General features: G+C 35.7%; 2 protein-coding genes and 2 long non-coding RNA genes across 4 annotated transcripts in view; 3 read left to right on the plus strand and 1 right to left on the minus strand.

Annotated features, from left to right (window-relative positions):
- rad9b (RAD9 checkpoint clamp component B) overlaps positions 1–20,842 on the minus strand; it is a 122,917-nt gene that overhangs the window by 6,695 nt on the left and 95,380 nt on the right. The window lies entirely within an intron of this gene.
- Positions 1–20,842, plus strand: part of myl2b (myosin, light chain 2b, regulatory, cardiac, slow) — a 47,604-nt gene that overhangs the window by 351 nt on the left and 26,411 nt on the right.
- LOC147842532 (uncharacterized) lies at positions 5,054–7,272 on the plus strand. Its single transcript, XR_015497496.1, has 3 exons — positions 5,054–5,200; positions 5,340–5,774; positions 5,925–7,272. It is a non-coding gene; the product is annotated as an uncharacterized LOC147842532 (long non-coding RNA).
- Positions 8,150–18,929, plus strand: LOC147842533 (uncharacterized). Its single transcript, XR_015497455.1, has 5 exons — positions 8,150–8,199; positions 8,888–9,029; positions 12,076–12,142; positions 13,001–13,155; positions 18,230–18,929. It is a non-coding gene; the product is annotated as an uncharacterized LOC147842533 (long non-coding RNA).

The raw sequence follows: 20,842 nt of genomic DNA on the forward strand, positions 1-20,842 counted from the left end.
GAGGAAACAAACTCAGTTTAGGTTTCTTCAATGCTTTATTAATAATAATAATAATAATAAAATAATAATAATAATAACCTTTATATTTATATAGCACATTTAAAAGTAGCTTCTCAAGACACTTTACAGACATATGCAATGTGCAGCAGTAAAGGATACATCCAAGGATGAATGTAAAGAATAAATGTAATAATAAGAAATTATTAAACACACATATAATAATAATAATAATAATAATAATAATAATAATAATAATAATAATAATAATAGATCTAAAATCAAATAAAAAATCTACAAAAAATCAAATAAAAGCTAGCCTACACTGTAAAAACATCCTGGTTGACTTACATTTTTAAGCTGAATCAAATTAACCTTATGAGTCCTTCAACCTATTATTATATTAAACTGACTTTAAACAGCTTGCGTAACTTATCAAATTAAGTTAGAACCTGATTCACTTTTAATAAGTAACAATGAACTAAAAACATATGCTGTCATGACAAACTGATCGATTTTTACGGTGTAAAAACATAAGTATTCTTCAATAATATGAAGAATATTTATAAAACAAGCTGAAACAACACAATTCTTGAGTTTTTTTTTGCGGACAACTTAATTGTTTTACATTCCATCCACTTAAATTAGTAACAACTAATAAATTAACTTAATTCCTTCATGTTGTCCCATGTCGTGTGTCTGTCTGTGTGTGCGTGTGTGTGTGTGTGTGTGTGTGTGTACTTGCTTATGTCCAAAATGAGGACTTTCGCCAGAGTACACACCAGTAAAATGAGGACCACCTTGACAAATGAGGACTTTTTCTTGGTCCTCATTTGTCTGACCATATAGCAGTATTCAGCATGCTTCAAAATGGTGTCCTGGCTTAAAATCTCACTTGTCCTCAAAATGCACTTTTACATGATTTGTGTATCTAAGTGTGTATCCCCCCACCCCAAAAGTGTGTATAACACAGCGCCCTCTAGGAGAACTGCAATGACGCAATGATACACACTTTTGGGATCTGGCCAATCAGAAAGATACAAGGAGGATGTCACGCCCCCTATTGATCTGACGAATCAGAGGCGAAGTGCGTAAAAATAAAGATGGCGGCAGCAAGTTACTATGGTTACTTCACAGAATAAAAGAGACAGCATAAATAAAATTGCACTTTAATTAGTATTTAAATGAAAATGACCAAACTGCGTCAAGAAAGCCTTATATTTGGTGTCCTTAAGCACGGTACTTTATTCTAGGTTTGAATCGTACTGTTTCTGCGCAGATCGCGTTGTATCCCCGAGGGAATGGATAACACGGAAGTAAGTTACAGTATGTAACTTAGGCGGTACAGTAGCAGATCCGAGAAATACTGTGGCATAATAGCGCGAAACGGCCCGCGAGAGCGACACGCAACAGAATCAAACGTTTTCCTGGTTTGTGTGTTCTTTGAACTGTCTGTCTGTCCTACACTGTCAGCGACCGCACCGCGCACCTCCCCCGCCCGCAGCTACGCTCCCTCCGGCTACAAAGAGCTCAGCTGCCCGGGAACGAAAGGAGGAGAGGAGCTCCGAGTGCGACCGGGAGGAAATTAGGCGGAATATAATATATAATTTGATGTATATCCGTGTATAATAAATGGTATCATCACTTGGAAACTTTTTGTATACATGTTTAACTTTTTTTCCAGAGTTCTGTTTATCTAAATAACATGTTAATAAGTATTTGTTTAAGAAAGCTAAAATGCCAGGTTTAAATCATTTTTCTAAAGAATGAAAAGTGTATTATTTATATTTTCTTTGCACTGAGATTTACATATATTATGAGTGAATACATTTCTTATTGAGTAATTTAATTACATTTTAGATAAAGATAAATATAATCAGTGATGGGAGTATAGTCCAAAATAATCAGTTAACTTACTGTAACGAAATCACAAAGTGAATATATATTTTTTCTAAAACTTAAAAAATGTAAAAAATAAAATAAGAAATACTTCAAGCCTGTTTATTTCATTCAAATGTAAACAATGAATTAAGACATTTGCCAGTTCTGTGTATAATATATAGTTAAATCACTTGGAAACTTTTTATATGTTTAACTTTTTCCAGAGTTCTGTTTGTTATCTAAATAACATGTTGATAATAAAGTATTTGTTTAAGTTAGGAAAGCTAAAAGGCCAGGTTTAAATTATATTTAAAGAATAAAAAGTGTTTGATTTATATTTCCTATGCACTGAGATTTATAGAGATTCTGATAGTATTGAGTGAAGTGATTACATTTCTTCTTGAGTAATTTAATTACATTTTAGATATGGTAGAAAAGCAATTTACAGCCTTTTTTAAATGCTCAGACACTAAACGTGAAAACTGACACAGACTCACTGAAACTCTTCACTCTTACCTTATTAACACCAATTCTACAAAACTACAAGTCCATTGCTGTAGTGTATTTGTGGATATTTGTTTGTGTGTTCAGTTACTAGTTTCAAGAAATATTGATAAGTATTCTGGAAGAGCTGTAAATACAACTTTAATGTTGTAGTAATTCATTAATTTTTTTAAATCGTTTACCCAACACTGATAATAATAATGTATTAATACTACATGCATTTTATATTTTTCAGCCAAATTCTTAATGGAATAAAGCCATGGTCTTTCTGTAATAACTTAAGTTCAGGCAGTTTCAGACACTCTTTACACAAAAGTCTAAACAGATGTGTGCCCACTATAACAGATTTGCACTGTGATGCTCTTGTTACAAAACACCAAACAAAAAGAGTGTCAGTTAAAAACAAATAAAACACTTGGAAAGATACGATAGCTGTATGAATGTGTGCCAGTTCTGTATTATTTTTTTCACAGCTGCATGTGCAAAATATGAGCCAGAATAGACACAGGTGTTACAAATTTAGATATGAACAATGGCGACAACCTGAAAAGAGGGAAGGAAAAGAAGGAGGAGAAGGAGGATGAGGAGGATGAAAGAGCCTGATCAGCCTGGTCAGAGGGTAGGCCTCAGACTGAGCTCTGTATGAACACAGTCAGTCTCTCATTGACAGAAGTTTTAGTTGCCTTGCTTTGCATTCACTGTTTCTATTAAACTTGTGCTTTTTGCATAATGAGAGTGCTGAATACACAGATATTGTGATTTCACCTAGTGGAACATGTTCTTGGATCAACATTTCACATGTGTGAAACTCTTCCTGGAAGGCTACAGGTCACAGTTCAGCTTTACTTCAATGAAACACCCCTGATCAAACTAATTGAGTCCTCCAGGCTTGTTTGAAACAGACATTATAATAGAGAGCTAGATGCCCCATTAACAAGCCTTGATATCACTTTTATGAACTTGAAAAGTAGAACTTTATTATAACTAATTCATTGTTTGGTACAACAACTATACCGTTTTACCATGAAGAGTTTTTACTGTGGGACAGCTATTTAGAGCCATTTATACACTATATGCATTACAAAAAACTAAACTCATAACAAAATTAATTATGGGATGTTGATCTCTGCTCTGTCCACTTTTTTGATGTTGAAAATTCAACTCTACAGTTTAACAAAGTGACTTTTATTGACATTTCAGTATTTGAATGATATAGTGTATAAGAAATAATATCTAGAGAAATACGTCTGTAAAATAACAGGAAATGTACTGGCAGCTTATTACAAGCTAGTTTAAATTGGATATACAACACCAACCCAGACAATAGATCACTTTAAACCAGGGGTGTCCAGACTTGGTTATGGAGGGCCATAATCCTGCTGAATTTAGCTCCAACAGACCTGCCAGGAAGTTGTTTTTTTTTGACACCATAAAATTATAATCAGTTAAGAAAATACACTGTTCTTATATTTTATATCAGGCAAAACAGCAGCTCCTCTGTTCAGTTGCCTCTGTTTATAGCGCAGTCATAACCGGATTAACCTCGTTGACTTATCGGAACAACGGACTGAAGCGGACCATGAGGCGTTTAGCTTTCTATTATAATGTCTATGGTTTGAAACCTAAAGGTTTGTTGAAGCAGGCTGGGAACTAAACTGTGCAGGGCAGTGGCTCTCCAGGAACTGAGTTTGACACCCTTGACCTGTTGAACCTGGAACAACATTTCTATTAGTCAATCAGATTGATGAATAAGTTCACATTTTATGTTAAGGTTGATTTACATTGAGGGTTACATGCTTCTACATCATTGTTGTACGACTAATCATGCTCTCTGATATTGAGAATAATTTACAGTTATGGCTAGGTTTATGCCGACAAGAAATTGTCTAACAGCAAGAAGGTCGCTGGTTCGAGTGTCATCTGGGCCAGTTGGCATTTCTGTGTGGAGTTTGCATGTTCTCCCCGTGTCGGCGTAGGTTTCCTCCACAGTCCAAACCCATGCGCTATAGTGGTACTGATCAACTACATTAGCAGTAGTGTATTAGTGTGAGTGAAAATAATGGGCCCACTGTATGAAACATATGCCAGAGTAGTTACAGGTTCATTCTGCTGTGGCGACCCCTGATAAATCAGTAACTATGCTGAAGGATAGTGAGTGAGTGAATGAGTGAGTGAGTGAGGTTTAGGGGTAGGGATTAGGCAGTGGTGTAGCGGATGGGCCCGCTGTATAAAACATGCCAGAGTAGTTAGAGGTTCATTCTGCTGTGGCGACCCCTGATAAATCAGTAACTATGCTGAAGGACAGTGAGTGAGTGAGTGAGTGAGTGAGGTTTAGGGGTAGGGATTAAGCAGTGGCGTAGCGGATGGGCCCGCTGTATGAAACAAGCCAGAGTAGTTAGCGGTTCATTCCGCTGTGGCGACCCCTGATAAATCAGTAACTATGCTGAAGGACAGTGAGTGAGTGAGTGAGTCAGTGAGAGAGTGAGGTTTAGGGGTAGGGATTATGCAGTGGCGGAGCGGATGGGCCTGCTGTAGGAAACATATGTCAGAGTAGTTAGCAGTTCATTCCACTGTGGCGACCCCTGATAAATCAGTAACTATGCTGAAGGATAGTGAGTGAGTGAGTGAGTGAGTGAGTGAGTGAGTGAGTGAGTGAGTGAGTGAGGTTTAGGGGTAGGGATTATGCAGTGGCGTAGCAAATGGGCCCGCTGTATGAAACATGCCAGAGTAGTTAGCGGTTCATTCCGCCGTGGTGACCCCTGATGAATAAGTAACTATGCTGAAGGATAGTGAGTGAGTGTGTGAGTTAGGTTTAGGGGTAGGGATTAGGCAGTGGCGTAGCGGATGGGCCCGCTGTATGAAACATTCCAGAGTAGTTAGAGGTTTATTCTGCTGTGGCGACCCCTGATAAATCAGTAACTATGCTGAAGGACAGTGAGTGAGTGAGTGAGGTTTAGGGGTAGGGATTAGGCAGTGGCGTAGCGGATGGGCCCGCTGTGTGAAACATATGCCAGAGTAGTTAGAGGTTCATTCTGCTGTGGCGACCCCTGATAAATCAGTAACTATGCTGAAGGACAGTGAGTGAGTGAGTGAGTGAGTGAGTGAGTGAGTGAGTGAGTGAGGTTTAGGGGTAGGGATTAAGCAGTGGCGTAGCAAATGGGCCCGCTGTATAAAACATGTCAGAGTAGTTAGTGGTTCATTCCGCTGTGGCGACCCCTGATAAATCAGTAACTATGCTGAAGTGAGTGAGTGAGGTTTAGGGGTAGGGATTAGGCAGTGACGTAGCGGATGGGCCCGCTGTGTGAAACATATGCCAGAGTAGTTAGCGGTTCATTCTGCTGTGGTGACCCCTGATAAATCAGTAACTTATCTGAAGGATAGTGAGTGAGTGAGTGAGTGAGTGAGTGAGTGAGTGAGGTTTAGGGGTAGGGATTAGGCAGTGGCGTAGCAAATGGGCCCGCTGTATAAAACATGTCAGAGTAGTTAGTGGTTTATTCCGCTGTGGCGACCCCTGATAAATCAGTAGCTATGCTGAAGGACAGTGAGTGAGTGAGGTTTAGGGGTAGAGATTAGGCAGTGGCGTAGCAAATGGGCCCGCTGTATAAAACATGTCAGAGTAGTTAGTGGTTCATTCCGCTGTGGCGACCCCTGATAAATCAGTAGCTATGCTGAAGGACAGTGAGTGAGTGAGGTTTAGGGGTAGGGATTAGGCAGTGGTGTAGCTGAAGGGCCAACTGTATGAAACATGTGCCAGAATAGTTAGCGGTTCATTTCGCTGTGGCGACCCCTGATAAATTAGTAACTATGCTGAAGGATAGTGAGTGAGTGAATGAGTGAGGTTTAGGGGTAGGGATTAGGCAGTGGCGTAGCGGATGGGCCCGCTGTAGGAAAAATATGTCATAGTAGTTAGCGGTACATTCTGCTGTGGCGACCCCTGATAAATTAGTAACTATGCTGAAGGACAGTGAGTGAGTGAGTCAGTGAGTGAGGTTTAGGGGTAGGGATTAGGCAGTGGTGTAGCAGATGGGCCTGCTGTAGGAAACATGCCAGAGTAGTTAGCAGTTCATTCTGCTGTGGCGACCCCTGATAAATCAGTAACTATGCTGAAGGATACTGAGTGAGTGAGTGAGTGAATGAGTGAGTGAGTGAGTGAGTGAGTTACTAGAGATTGATTTTATCACTGGTGATACTGTGTCAAACCAGTTCTGGAAGCTCAAATTAGTACGATCAGATGTGTTTAGAGGTTAAATTGAGGGTCTGCTGTCCCCTCACTTTTATTTACTTAAAAAACCTATAATAAAAATGTGTATGTGATCTATCAAGCATGTAGTTTGTATTTCATTTTTTTACTATATAAGTTGACAGTTCATTCCGCTGTGGCGACCCCATGAATGAATGAATGAATGAATATATATAGTAAAAAAAAAGAAATACAAACTACATGCTTGATAGATCAGGAATCCCTGTTTTTATATCAGTTGTTTATTATTAATAAATAAATAGATAATAAATAAAGAAATGTATTAATTTGTTTGGAGATTTAAGTGCACCATCAAAGAAATCGGGTTTTCTAAAAAAAAAGTCAAATGAAAAGAGCATGTTTAATGTGAAACAAATATGTGAAAACTTCAACACGTGGATGCATACATTTAGCAAACTCCAAGTTGAAGTGTGTTACCTGCTGCAGCTCCCCTCCCCACCCCTCTGTTCGTGTGTATGTGTGTGTGTGTGTTTGTGTTTTAAGCACCCATCCCCCACTGTCAACTCACAGAAGCCTCAAGAGAGCTGCCCTGGGGTAGACTACGACTATAACAATAATATTAAATTAGTTTGTAAATGTAATTCAAGTTTACAACACCTATCAGGTTTCCCCTCACTTTTATTTTACTTAAAAAAATAAACAAATATATATATATAGTAATAAAAACATGTTTGATGGATCAGGAAGCATGTTGAAAACATGCCTTAAGATTGTGTTAAAACGCTAAGAATCTCTGTTTTTATATCAATTGTTTTTATTAATTAATAAATTATATATATATATAATTTATTTATTTGTTTGGAGATTAAAGTGCACCATCAAAGAAATCGGATTTTCTAAAAAAAAAAGTCAAATGAAAAGAGCATGTTTAATGTGAAACAAATATGTGAAAACTTCAACACGTGGATGCATACATTTAGCAAACTCCAAGTTGAAGTGTGTTACCTGCTGCAGCTTCCCTCCCCCACCCCTCTGTTCGCGTGTATGTGTGTGTGTGTGTCTTGAGCACCCATCCCCCACTGTCAACTCACAGACGCCTCGTGAGAGCTGCCCTGGGGTAGAGACTATGACTATGATGACGACGACAATATAAAATTAGTTTGTTAACGTAATTCTAGTCTACAACACCTATCAGGTTTCCCCTCACTTTTTTTTACTTTAAAAATATATATATATTTTTATTTTATAATTATTTTTTTATTATATATATATTTATTTATTTACTTATTTGGAGATTAAATTAAAGTGCACCATAATCAAAGAAAATCAGGTTTTCTAAAAAAAAAAAAAGTCAAATGAAAAGAGCATGTTCAATATAAAACAAATATGTAAACACTTCAACACGTGGATGCATACATTTTGCAAACTCCAAGTTGAACCTGCTGCAGTTTCCCTCCCCCACCCCTCTGTTCGTGTGTATGTGTGTGTGTGTTAAGCACACATCCCCTACAGCGCCTCATTCAACTCATGAACGCGCGGCATTTGCAAACACGTGCTAATGACGCAATCAATTGGAGACGCCTTTTCCCGCGAACTCATCTCTCCAGGGAGAGCAGGTAAATCAATTTATGTATTTAAATGCATAATTACTGCTTACACGACAAAACATTGCCTTTGTAAGATGTATGTTTAGTGCTTATATTCCTTTGTCGATTATATTTGTTGAAATGTATTTAATAGCAATGTTAGCTGTATACTGTTTAACACACTACATTTCTGTTGATCAAAATAGTGTTTGCGTGTGCTTGTGTGGTTGCCCCAAAAATAAAATCTTTATTTTTTGTTTAATATGGTGATTATTTTAAATTACTTTAAGTAAATAAGCCTTTTAATGATGTTAATTAGCTTTCCCAAACGCACAGAACATTATATATATATATATATATAACGTCTTTATTATATCAAAGTATATATAATTTTGAGGTGTGTAAAGTTACAAAAACATGAAAATGGTTCATGTGGGTCTAGCCCTGTTTTCAGTCTAAATAACAATGTATTTATAGCTTTGTTTAACGAATATAGGAAAATTAATCTTGGATGTGATTTACATCCTACCTATTCTGTTTTTAATTACATTATGATTTAATTTCTGATTTAAATTTTTAGATAGAAGTACATTACTAGATCTATGTGAAATCATTTGGGTTCAGCAGAACAATAGACAATATATAAAATGTATTATGCTATTATTATTATGTTATTTATTAGCATAATATAATTTATTATATTTATTTTTTCGTAAAGTCTTTATAGGAAACATGCCCTTTGTCTTCATGCTGGGAGTAAGAAAAAACAGAAAGCGTAAAATACCTCAAGAGGATGCAGAACATTACATTTGTTGTAAAAGTGACAAACCTGCAAGTGCAATTCATCAACAATTACAAAGGTAAGTTATACTCACAAACACTCTATCTCTCTGTCTATATCTCTCTATGCAGTGGTTCAATATAGAATGATAATGAACATGTACAATATTGACATCATGGGAACTCAAAATACATTGAATAATTATTTATTATGTAAACTTTTACAGTTCTTTTTAGTAAAATCCATGTTGTGTTGCAGTGGTATTGTTAACAGTGCAACATTCTAAGAGACTTAATTGTTTTTCAATAATATTTACAAGTTCATCTGGCCTACTACAGGTTGAAATATTAACTGAAACTGTTACTAAAATTTAAAATATTTATAGGTCAGTTGTACTGTACATTAACTCTGTGCAAGAAGGCTTTAATAGTAAACATTAGTTAATTAAAAGTATTGGTAAAGTTTAATGTTAATCTTAGGTGATGATCATTTCTTAATGCTGATGTATGTGTTAAAATTATAGTAATCTGATTACAATCGTTTTACTAAAGTTAGTCGTTTTACTAAATGGGGATAATAACTAATAATATTCAGTTGTATTATTTTATCCTATATTAGCACAGTAACTGTAATGAATCTGGCTTTTTTTCTCACCGTTGACTTTAATCCATTAATTTTATTTTAAAGTGTTACCTGTTGTACTTTATCATACTTTTGCAATTAAATTGGGTTGAAACATTTATTAACTCTGAACATGTGTATATACAACAAAGCACTACATTAATTATTTTTGCTATTATAATTGTTAAAGTAACCAATGCAAACCATACACACACTTAAATTAGTTTTTAATGTATCTGTAATGTTGTAAAATATTTTACAGATCACCAGACTTTTAATTTTCAGCCAGGCACTCCAATGGTTTCCAATGACATCTTTCCATTTCAAAATTGTCACGTTTAAGATCTGATTTCTTTAAAAATCAGTAATCTTCACTACCTGTTATATTTATGATATGAAGTGGGTTTCAGATCGGACAAGAAGCACTGCATTAAAGTCCATTTCCCCCCGCCATGTCTTTAAAATATGAGTTTTTTACCCTGTATTTTGGTTGTTGCTAGATCAGATATGGTTGCAGCCGAAAGTTAACGAAAACTATTTATATTATTTCTTAAATTTCACATTTGTTGTATTTTATTAACGTCTATCCCCACCCCAACCCTAAATCCAACTGTTACAGTAACGTAAAAACAGTAGTTGTATTGAGTATTATTTATGCTGCTATTTATTAAAATACCCAATACATTTTATTTTTTAAAGCCTACCTTCACCCCAACCTTAAACCCAACCGTCACAGTACTGTAAAAATATTCATTATTGTTATACATTCATTCATTCATTTTCTTTTCAGCTTAGTCCTTTTATTAATCTGGGGTCGCCACAGCAGAATGAACCGCCAACTATTCCAGCATATGTTTTACACGGCGGATGCCCTTCCAGCTGCAACCCATCACTAAGAAACCCACACACATTCATTCACACTCATACACTTCAGACAATTTTTATCTTACCCAGTTCACCTGTACCGCATGTCTTTGGACTGTGGGGGAAACCGGAGCACCCCGAGGAAACCCACGCGAATACAGGGAGAACATGCAAACTCCACACAGAAACACCAACTGACCCAGGCTTGAACTAGCGACCTTGTTGTTGTGAGGCGACAGCACTACCTACTGTGCCACTGCGTCGCCTATTATACAGTGTCATAAAAATGCTGCTATATGGATGTGCATAGCACATACCAGCCGGCCACGTATTCGATTTAGACTTTACCCAGTATTTTCAATGGAATTTCTGCGCTAGCCTTTTGCTATACTGACGGCGCTAGTGGTTATACCATCGTTCATCTAATTTTACGCTTGAACAACTAAATGAATGCTTTAGTCTGTTTAACTGAATGTATTGTAATAACATTACAACATTGATGATGTACAAACAACTTTGTGAAATTGAAAATACCCACATTAAGCTATCACCGGAAGTTTATCGTTGGCTTTAAAACTCTAGCTGTGCAGAGAGCCCATTGTGCATAAACAATTTTGTTCCAAATCCCCGTTAATATCTAATCTTTGTGCTAACAAACAATAGCGAATACACTTGGGCAAGTAACTTCCAAAATGAAATGCATTACAGTATATATATATATATATATATATATATATATATATATATATATATATATATATATATATATATATATATATATATATATATATATATTAAAAGTTACTGCCATTTCTTTTTTTGTAATTGGTTACATGACAATATTAATATCTCAGAAATGCATTACACTACTTTTGTATTACTTTTAGGTTACTTTAACCAAAATACCCACAGAAGTACGACTCTAATGAATTAAAGTATTAATTTTCAATAGTATGTCTATGTTTTCAAATACATTTAGCTATATATTGTAATTATTCAGAGAATTTTTTGTTTGCACAAGGAGTCTGACAACAGCCAGTGCTCCACACAGAGATCTGGTCATTTATTTGACATATTTTCTTTTAAATATATATTCATAGTGCTTCATCTTTTACACATTTATATATATATGACTGTGTAACCTTAATCACTTCTGGGGATGGGGACTTTTTACAGTAAAAGGTAGCAATTTTATTTTATCCAATTAATGCATTGATAATATCCACAGATTTTTAAATAGTCAATCAAATGAACTTAAACTATTAAAATTGCAACAAACATTTGTTTTGGCCCAAACTACAAAAACAAACAAATTTAAAACTAGTTTAAACACACTGGTTTAATCATCTATACATGTCATTATAACTATATTGTATAAATATTATTTCAAAGACCTACATCATGCTAACAATTAAAAGCTGAATGACATGACATAACAGGCGATTGCCCTCTGAGTGCACCTGAAAAGACATGAATGACACTTCTCATAAAGCTTGAGAAGCATACAGGACAAGTAGAACAATTAGTTCAAATAAAAACACAAAAGTCTGTAGAATTTAATGCAAACTCAAAAAATGCAATTATGAACCAATGATAATTAATTTTCAACAAACTGCAGCTAATGAACGTCTTTTGTTTAGGAGGATGAGTTTTCACCACTGAAGCTTTATTCAGAGGGGATTTTGTTCTTGAGTACAAGTTTGGGTGGTGAGTATGATTAGCCGAAAGGTTATTAAATATGTTTAGATGTGGTTAAATAAATGAGCAAATAAGCAAACATAACACTGCCGTGCCCCTATGCCAGGGATCACCAAACTTGTTCTTGGAGGGCCGGTGTTCTGCTGGTTTTAGCTCTAACCCAAATCAAACACACCTGAACAAGCTAAACAAGGTCTTACTAGGTATACTTGAAACACCCAGGCAGGTGTGTTAAGGCAAGTTGGAGCTAAACCCTGCAGGGCACTGGACCTCTAGAAATAAGATTGGTGACCCCTGGCCTATGCTATAGTATCATGATAGGTGATCTCAAAGGTGGATGATATGAAAATTGTGTATCACCCAACAATAATGTCCAAGCACTGCACAACTCTGAACAAGTTCGACCCACGCATGTGCAAGGCAGGCAATTCTGTAATCTATCAGCTTAAATATATCGGCCATATTTTGATATCAGACTGATGACCATAACATAAAAAAAAAGCATTTATCGGCTGATATCGATATGGCCGATAATATATTATGCGTCTCAAAATTTAAGTATTTCTGATTCTGATCATTCTGATTACAATCAGTTCCCATATTTGATTGCAATTTCATAAAAAATGTTCCTTACAGACATAAAAAATATTTTACAGGAAATGAGAAGTGAAATGTAAATTAACACTTCTAATCAAATCTGTAGTTTTTAGTGAAATAATTAGCAAGTTTTAAAATAGAATGAATTCTCGATACTATTGTTAACACCTCTTTGAAGATGGTCACAGAAAAAAAAATAGTACATCTTAAATGTATAAACTTTAAAAATTGTTTGTATTTTATGCTTAGTGATTGTTTTATGTTTTACAGCATGGATGCATCGAAAGAAGATGGGTCTTTAGGGAGACTTGTAAATGATGACCACAAAGCTCCTAACTGCAAAATGAAAATCATATCTTTGCTGTGTGCAACATACTTCCAGGAGAAGATATAACCTACAATTATGGAGATTCTGGTTATGCTGAGTAGGGGTCAGTAGTATGAGTCTACAGAAATCAGTAGGTTCACTTACCAATTGTCTATATTATGAAACATAAAATTCAACCATAATTATACGGATGCTTTATTCTGTAATATTGACAGTCAAAATAGCAATACTGACTGACATGTATAAGTAGAAAGTCTGGTCAGAAGGAATATACAGGGTTTCCGCGGGGTCTTAAAAATTCTAAAATTAAAAAATCGAAATTTAAGGCCTTCAAAAGTCCTAAATTCACTGTTCTAAGTCTAAAATATTTTTGCACAGGTCTTATTTTTGCGATGTCCATGTAACGCTACATCTAAAACTCATTTAAATTCTTTTTTTGTTGTTGTTGCTAGGTTTTCAGGGTGTTGTAGTTCTTTATTTCACTAGTCCAATTGTAATTTGCGTTATTACAACTACAAATAAGACCGACATGCCCTATACCGACAATTGCTAATCAGCTTTCTGTTATTGAACTCAGTGCGCGCGGTAAATGTGATGTCATCACTGTGTTTATGGAGGTCTGCCAGCCGCGACATGATTTTGGCTGGCAGAGCTCACAAAATGTTTTTTCAGTTCGTGCGGTTCAAATTTGATTTGAATTGAATATGAAACACTTTGAAGAGATTTTGTCTGAAACAGGTATGACTGTACACACATAGGGCTGGACAATAATTCGATATCAATATATATCGCGATAGATTTTTTTCAATAACAGTGATGATTTTTAAACCCATTTCCGGTATTTCGATATACATTTGCATACATCTGTTTTATTATAGATAAGATCTTATACCTTGTATCATTTGTCACTGAATGACTTTTTCGTGCTCAGAATGAGCGTGATGTCACTTGCGTGATGACGTACATCACAGACACGCTGCCACTGCCAGCGCTCAGAAGTTAGTTAAGCTGCTCCGTCGCAGAATGCTACAAAATGCTACAAAATGTGTGCCCTGAATACTGATGTGAATGAACAAGCTTCCACAACTAAGAATGCAGACAAATTAGTTGATGAGAGAGGAAAGACGAATGCAGTGGTGTGGAAGTGATTCAGCTTTTTAAGTTTCGATAAACGTTTAGTTTCGGTGCTTTGCAAAATGTGCGGTAGAGTGGTGCCGAGTCTGCCGACTAACAGCGGAAACACATCAAATCTGTTCCACCCGATAGAACATACTGAGAGTCAGAAGCAATGACAGAAGATGAGGCATCATTTAAGTTTAAGTCAACCTGTCGCCTCACCATCCACCTTCCCGACACAGATGGCTATGAGGCACCGTGTAGGATCTAAATAAAACTTTGCTTATCAACACGAGCATATAAATTACTCGCATATAAACCTATACTATGTTCAAAACATGTATGAAACTTGCGCATATATAAACTTGATGCATGCCCATTGATACACCCATTGATACACCCATTAGGGCTGGACAATGATTCGATATCAATATATATCGCTATAGAATTGTTTTCAGTAACGTGATATGAGTTTTAAACTCATTTCCGGTATTTCGATATAAATTTGCATATATATATATATATATATATATATATATATATATATATATATATATATATATATATAATAATTATATTTTTAAGATCTTATAGATTGCATTAGGGATGTAACGGTATCAGAATTTCACGGTACGGTAATACCTCGGTATGAATGTCACGGTACGGTATTTATTGAATCATTTACAGGAAAAACAAAACTTATGAAAATACTCCAAAAAAGTGCCAAAAGTGTCAATGACATACAAATTAGCCATCTATCTGTAAGCTTTGAAACAGGAACTTCAATTTTAATAACAAAAAAATATTAAACCATGTAAAAAAATAAAGTTTCAATTTAGTATTGTTGAAAACTCATCACATTAAACATTTAATCACTCACTCACTTAGATAGAGATGGGTTTTAAGGAAAATTATCTTATAACTATAATCTGGTAAAAGCTGGTATCTCTGGGTATTTACAATGTCCCCTGCAACAGAAAAAAACCCCTCTCATTTAGGACTGAGGTTTCTGGGACAGAGATATGACTTGGCCCAGGTTGACAGCAGTGGGTAACGTTGTGCATTGTCTTTCCCCCACTTGAGAGGACAAGCCATGAGTGAGATAGAGATCTCTTTGCGGTACAAGTCAATGTCTGCATCAATCTGAACAGTGTGCTGTGTTTCTGCAGTCCCCATGACTGTTATTAGTCGTATTCCCCAACTTGCAGGCACGTGCACACATAGGGCTCAACCTGTGCAGTGCACATGCCCTTTTTAGTCTTGGATAGAAAGTGCCCTTCCAAAATGATCAAAAGTGCCCCCGCGACGCGACACACCCTCCGTGCCACTCTTCAGTAGGCGCGCGACAACACCGCTCTTGAGTATGCGCGCTCAACCCCCCCTCCCCGCTTTACAGTACGCGCGCGACAACACAGCTGATCAGAACACGCGCGACAACACCGCTATTCAGTACGCGCGCGACAACACCGCTATTCAGTACGCGCGCGGCGACAACACCCGCTTTATGTTCGATCATTTCCAGGTCTTTTTCATCCTCGCTTCTAGCAGCACACTTCATTTCCGCATTACTGGATCTGTAGCGACAACAGACCGCAAAGAATGATGGCAACCCCAGGGCTGATGGGAATTGTAGTTTCCACTACCTCCCGTTCGCTTCATTCGCCTGAGCAAATTTTCTCAGAAGACCTATAGTTTTATCGAGTCATGCGACTACGCTAATATCGGAAAAAATTTATATTGCGGTATGACGGTATTTACAATACCGTTACATCCCTAGATTGCATCATTTGTCACTGAGTGACGGTCAGTGCTCAGCCATCAGAAAGAGCATGATGTACGTCATCACGTTGACGTTGACATGCTAAAATTACTTGATTTAAATTTTGTGTTATGTCCACGTGTTCTCAATCATTTCACTTTTTGTGTGTCGAGTATGAGGTTGCTCAATGAGCATGAGCAAAGGAGTCATGGTTTCATAGTGTTTGCACGACTAGCATGACTTTTTTTAGAGCTCAAAATTAACGGTTTACCAAATTTATCTCTATAACCATACAAAACAATAATTATTTCTTAGACACAAATGTTTAATGTGTCAAAACAAGCAAAATATAGCTGTATACTATACTTTTTATTTAATAAAACATTTCTTAAAAAAGAAAGAAAAGCAATTGACTTTTAAAAAAATAACTATTGTCATGTATCAAAAATATTTACAGTAATCTGTCGTGGCTAATGATCATCCTCTCATTTGGTATTCACTTGCTTTCTTCTGCTCACGTGATCACAATTATTTTACTTCTCGATTCTAAGATCACATTTGCACGCATATTGGGTCATCCTTATATTGTCGAACCCTGCTTTTAGGAAAACTACAAAATTGAAAAAAAATTATTTTCAACCAGGCAAAGTGGCTTGTGGGAGTGACTGTCTAACACGCCAAAGCTGAAATCTACCTGAATTTGGCGTGTTGCCGGGTGTTAATGTAAAGCCCTGTGTGTGTGTGTGTGTGTGTGTATATATATATATATATGTCTGTTTGTAAAGGCTAAATACAAAAAAGAGAGTGAACATTTGAAAAAGTTAACAAGTAAAATTTTTTTAAACCTTTTAATTAAAAGAAAAGTTATAAGAGCCTGGAGGTATTATAGACTTTGCAAATTCAGTTTGCAGACATTTGTAGGTACAGACATCTATTGTGTGCGTTCTTGGCAGTTTTTTTATGTCTTTTTAATATTGTCCATATCGATATCGGAATTATATCATATCGACCGAAATTAAGAAGTATATCGTGATATTTGTCATATCATCCAGCCCTATACACACATCTTCTTTATGATCAGTCCATGCGTGATCATAGGGAGAAGTAGAACCAGATGACCAATACTTTTTGGCTAGAAATTGCAACAGCAGTGGGAAAGGACGACAGTTTTTGTAAAAGTTTGGAAAAACCTGAGGGATAAGTTTGTTTAAAAAAAGAGTCCATGCAAAAGTGTAGACCCAGTTGGTTTTAATATTACAGAATGTTTTTCCATCATGCATAGGTTTTACACTAATGTATAGACCTATATTCCAATTTCGAATTTAAAACAATTTACAAGTTACAAACTAAAATTAAGTAACAAAATTTTGCCTAATTACCCTAACCTGCCAAGTTCACCTAATTAACCTAATTAGGCTTTTAAATGTCACTTTAAGCTGTATAGAAGTGTCTTCAAAAATATCTAGTCAAATATTATTTACTGTCATCATGGCAAACAGAAATTAAATCTGTTATTAGAGATGAGTTATTAAAACTATTATGTTTGAAATGTGTTGAAAAAAAAATCTGCTCTCCATTAAACGGGAATTGGGGAAAAATAAACAGGGGGGCTAATAATTCTGACTTCAACTGGAAAGGAATGTATGAATATATGTATCAGTTTACAGTATATTGATGCCCAATTTCTAGGCTTTATTGGTAATAACTAAACTAGCCAGAAAGTCATGTGTGAATTGTTGAGTGGGCAAAATAAAAAATAAAAAACCTCAATATTTTTAGTGAGTGTACTTGTTTTCTGTTTTTATTTATGCCTTAATAAAAAATATAATTGTAGAGCAACCCAAAATCTGTTGCCATTAATATTTAACTTTAATGGGTAGAACTGTCTGAGATATGAAGAAAAGCATGTGATGCATCATTTAGATAAAAAATGTATTTAAAAAATCTTGAATGGTTATAAAAATCTTTATAATTAATTATAAAATAATTAAAAACGATTATCCTGAATGATATTAATGATATGACCTAGTTCCAGAAGCTTTTTACTTCTATGTTTATTTGTCAGATTTTACTGTCGGTTTCTTCTTCTGATCTCTTTATGTGTATGCGTGTTTTTGATATTGCGATATAGGTCCTAAATTTAATACTTAATGGTCTTAAAAAGGTCTTAATAAGTCTTAAATTTGACATTATGATATCTGCAGAAACCCTGAATATAGAAAAAGAAGAATATACTTGTTCTGTCTTGACAAATATTTCTGATTTCGATATTCTCTGTTTTTTTTCTGACATCCAGTCCCATAATGTTCTGTCTCCTCACCTGCTTTGGACAACGTGAAGATGAGTGATCCTCACAAACAAACTGAGCCACAACAGTCAGACAAAGCAAGAAGATCAGGGAATAAGACGGTAACCCTTTCATTCAGGCACCAGGTAGCCTATCTAGTGATATTTGCTGCTAAGTAAACAGGGCAGAGTAACCAGAACAAGGTAAGACAGACCCTTTGGCAGGTTTATTTAAAATGTAATCTTGTTCTAACTATATAACATCATACAATTGTGTCTTAAAGCAATTTATTTAAAGATGAAAGGATAGCTCAATTATGTATTTTCACATGCCAGATATTCTGGAGTTAATTCATACAGTATGACCAATAGTATACATACAGATTTTACTATAAAAGATTGGTTAATTACTGGCAAGTGATAGTTGGACTGCATAGTTAATCGTAAAAAGAAGGCGATCTCGATTCGAACCCCTGAACGTCGATGCGTGAACGACATTTAAATGACCATATTGCAGTTTGGAGTTATGTTTACTACAAGATAGGGTTGTGCCGATTGACACTAGTGTTGTGTATCGATGATAGGGAGAGATATCACAGAGAGCTGAGGCCTGACTATTTTAAAGATGATGTTTGGTTCGTTTCACATTTATGTAGACCTATTACATGTGTTAAATTCATTTTTAAATAAAAGACTTATTATTAATATTATCTTGTTGTTGATGTTATTCTTATCAGAATTAATAATCAATTAACTGTAATTTGTCCAGCTTTAGCTGTGTCCGTCAGCATTGCCTAACCGAGACTTTCAGACTGCAGCAGCAATCATTTAAATTGAAAATTGCCTGCTCAAAGAAAAAAAATACAATGATTTTAAAATTGCAAGGCGAGTATTACCTATATTCACAATTTTTACCAAAATCAGCATGTCAAAAAGAATTTATTTCCCATTCTTTGCATATCAAGTTAATATGCAACTTCACTGTTACTTAAAAATAATAGGCTAAATAACAAAACAGGATTTAATTAACAAACAAGTTATAGGTGCAGTAGGTGATCTGCCAAAATGCTAACCGGTTGGCATAATATCTTTGAAACACAGTCCCTTCCCTGCCATCCAAAGCCACGCCTCCTAAAACACGAATGCTCATCGTAAAGATGGCAGTGGACAACCCACTAGATCATGTCATTCACCATTTATAAATGTAGCTAGTGTTTGGCCGGTGGTGTGCAGGAATTACACTTATTACTAAACCATATTTGCATGCTATTTCACATGAATATTCAGAGTAGTGGTGAACAATATAAAGAGCGCATCACAGGCTGTCATTGTTCAGAAATGACCCAATATAAATACAAAAGCATCTTCAGCTCAGTAAAGTAGGCTAGGCCGAATAGCTCTATTTACTGATGTTTTGTTGTTAAACTAAATATAAATCTACTTTATCAATGCTGTAAAAGGACCTTATGAAACTGAAAATAGTCGCATCAATCTTTCACGGGGAGATTTCAGTGGCTGAACAACACTTCTGTGCAAATAACCCATTTATAACAACACAATCTACATCAGCTCTGTGTGACTAAAAGAGTTTAACACAGAACATGACCTGCCTAACAGAAATACTTCAGTCATGGTATTATTCTTCTTCCAGCGTGCAAAACTCACTCCAATATAGATTCAGGAGTTTAACAGGTTTTTATTCAGCATTTGATTCGCAACTGTGACTGCTCGTCTGCACATAAACGCTCGGCGCACATGCACGCATCCACACGCAAATGGTGAATCTGCATGAAGAGATGCCCAGTGGTTCAAATCTACATTTGCTGACAGCTTGAACTACTTATAAGAATTATGAGAATTGTCAGCCCGACAATATTTAATTGGATGAACATGTTTTAGTTTTATGCCTTACCCAGAATATAAAAATACATATAAACACATTTAGATCATTTTCTTTAATCTTTACTTTTGGACTGTGAAGAGACTTTCGACCAGCACAACACATGATTCTGAAGATGATCACCTACTGCAGCTTTAAATAGACTTAAAAAAATAAAATAAAACCAAAAATGAAAACTTTAGAACTGAAAGTGGCTCAGATGCTCTGGAATAAATGGTGTTGCAGTAATGCACAATTGTTGGTCACCTGAGACTCCTTTTATAACAGCACTCTCACAAGATTATCTCTTGCTTTCACAAAAAGTTTTTTATCTTTTATTTATATTTGTTACTAATAGCCTATTTTAGTTTTGCCTACGGGTAAAGGAAGCCTATGGACTTTTTAAATTTGTTTTTAGTGCATATATTTACTGATTTGTCAAATACCCAGAATATACAGGGTGTCCGCAGGGGTTGTGAAAGGTAGTAAATGAAATTAGTCAAAATTAAGGGCATTAAAAAGTATTAAAAAGTAGTTAATGTCATCTGACGAGGTATTACATTTTCGAGCTCAAGATAAATTTTTAGATTTTTAGATACATTTTCAGTTTGTGTTGAGTACAGGCCTTTATTCTAAAATTTGCGTGGATTTATTTAAATGTTGAGAGTAGGACCGGAGCGATATCGTGAGGTGGTATGGTAACTTGGCAACAAAGCCGCAACGTCAACACACCAGGGCTCAAAA

Source organism: Danio rerio, chromosome 8 (assembly GCF_052040795.2).
Source record: "Danio rerio strain M-AB ecotype USA chromosome 8, GRCz13ab, whole genome shotgun sequence".
In the NCBI taxonomy this organism is placed as follows: domain Eukaryota; kingdom Metazoa; phylum Chordata; class Actinopteri; order Cypriniformes; family Danionidae; genus Danio; species Danio rerio.